Source organism: Morone saxatilis, unplaced genomic scaffold (genome assembly GCF_004916995.1).
Source record: "Morone saxatilis isolate NCDOM2014 unplaced genomic scaffold, NCSU_SB_2.0 Contig4, whole genome shotgun sequence".
NCBI classification, from domain to species: Eukaryota; Metazoa; Chordata; class Actinopteri; family Moronidae; genus Morone; species Morone saxatilis.
Genome location: NW_023339984.1, coordinates 2,763,494 through 2,766,203, shown reverse-complemented (window position 1 = coordinate 2,766,203; position 2,710 = coordinate 2,763,494).

The window sequence follows — 2,710 nt, the reverse complement described above, 5'->3', positions numbered from 1 at the left end:
ACCCTCAAAGTCAGCTCACCCAACTAAACAGGCAACCCAGCTGCCTGAACAGCCAACCACAGAGCCAGCCCATCAAAACAGTCAGTCAACTGAACCCACACAGCCAACCTCTACAGTCTGGGAAGTGGGCAGTCTGTTTGTATATAGCAATACAACAATGTAAAGACACTCCATTAAGTTTAAGTACATATACTATAAAAACTATAAAATATACATATATATTTTATAAATACTGATTTATTGATTGATACTGATATTATTAAACAGAATTTTGATGTTGAACGTGAAGCTAATCTTAACAGTTTAGCCCTACTTTTGGGTAGTCTAATCTATAACAATGCTACAGTTTTCTTTTATTAACATGATCAAAACAAACAAAATAATAATTAAATAATAAAAAATACAAAGTAGCATAAAATGGAAATAATTGTTTTCTTTCTAGTCAGTTAATAAGTTGAATAACTTCATAAAATGGCATTGAGTGGGAAAATTACTGTGTGCAAAGCAAATTGGTGTGGAATATTTACCCATGGTTGGCAGGTCTGGAACTTTAATGCTTAGTCTTTACTCTCTGATATTAAACTCTCCAGTAAGAGCTGAGTATATTGCCTTAGCAAGCCGACCTTGGCCATTGCTCACACTGAAACTTGCTGGCTAGCCAAATGTGTTTTAGGTAGAACAGCTGTTATGTGCTTATTAAATATGTATTTTTTCTTAGTCATTTTCATGGCTTAAAAATCATGGCCAATTATTTGTCCTATGACCCAAGAACTGCAGATACTACTCTGTGTCTTTGTATTGCCATAAACAGATATGTAGGTAGTGCAAAGGCAGAGTGCAGTAACTTCTTCCTGACAAAGTCTAAATCTAATTTCATGTCTTATTACATTAAATCTGTGTTCATTGATGTTTCATGTGTAAAAAGTTGAAATACATGAATAATTAAGAATTTAGGTATTATTTTGAGAAGTTTAACCTCTGAGACATTTTCTTTAAATTGCACAGCGATACCTTGTACTGTCTAGCTAGCTATTGCTAGCACACTAATATCTGAACTAATATTACTATCTGCTACAATGGGCTCAGCTCATAATACAAACATAAAGTCAGTAAGGATTCCCTGTGGAGAAAATAAAGATTCCCTTTGTTTTAATTCCATACATTGTCCTGAAATTGTCTAGAATACAGGATTTACAGACACTGTAGTGTCACAGCACTTACTGCACTTTGTCTTGGTTTTTGGTAGGATTTTGTAGTTGCTGCAATTTTTAAATCTTTTTTTTCTCTAACATAGAGCAAGGGTGAATTTAGAACATTTGTCACAACATAAAACACTATTCCAAGTTCAGTTTCAGTCATAACTAAATGTTTACCAAAACTGTAGTTAATGCGGTTTGCCTTTGTGGGGCAGTATAGATCGGTCAGTCTATTAAACTTCCATCTTAATTGCAGTATCTATGTAAAGTTAGATAACATTAGCCACAATAAATCTACAGGCACAAGTAAGGCTGTGGCATCAAGACCCCAGAGTGTATTTAATAGGACAAGAGTGCATTGTATTGTTTATGAATTAAAGTAAGAGGAGGCCTGAGCTTCTTTAAAAAGTTACATAGTCTATCTTTAAATATTAATGTGTGATTTTAGGCAGTCACACTTCATCACTCCATCAAGTCAACTCAAGTTCTTTCAGTTCAGCTAACAGAACATTATCCTCAACCTGAACTGTAACATACTAATCAAACTGAACTGACTGACTGTGTCAATGTTTGTGTGAATTTGTGATCTGAAATGAATCATTTCCTCACTGATAACTATTAAGTAGATAATTATAATTTTTTCCTGTAAGTTGACTTGAGGACAAGAATATATTACTCAACCAACCTCCAGCTGCTGGTCTGAACCTGTAACTGAGGCAAGTAGCGATGAAGAGCCTTCAGTCATATCTCCTCCTCTAGTGGACCCAACCACAGAGTTACCCATAACCACTCAACTTGACAGAAAACAACCAATTTCATGATCCAAATCCAGTACCATTTTAGCTTTTTAAAAGGAGAAGAAATGGAAGACAAGCGTGTTCATGAAAAATCAGAAGTGTCGGCTCAATGTGAGTTTTGCCATTCAAGAGTGACAGCTTTAATTTAACATGATAAGAAATTCCATGCAGAATTAGGTCAAAGGTTTGTCTCATGTGGCTTCAACTTCATTACAAACTTGGACAGTGTTGACCCAAAGGCTGTTCAGTCCTGTCCATAATTAGTAAGGTTCCTACCACTATATTTCACACATTAAAGTTTTATGAATGTCTTGTCTGCGTTTGGACTGAGATTGCAAATAGTTTTATCTTTAAATTTAAAATTTTAGACACAAGAATTAGTAGCATTCAGTATTATTCATCATTTAGTTTGAAAGACATGGGTAATTATCAGGCAGGTGGGGCTTAAAAAAAGACGGTATCGGGTTGCAATATTGGAAATGTAGGATCCTTTGTTTTATATCAGCTGTCAAAAAGCTGTTTTTATTTACAAAGCCAACCAAACCAAGTAAAGAGCTAATAGAACAATAGCCAAGCATAAGGGAGAAGAAAACACTGAATTTGTACAGTATGTATGATCTTAAAGATCAATTATGAGTCATGAAGTCATGAAAGAAATCACTCCTTTAACTTTTATTGCTATGCAGATGATACGCAGTTATATCTGTCGATCAAGCC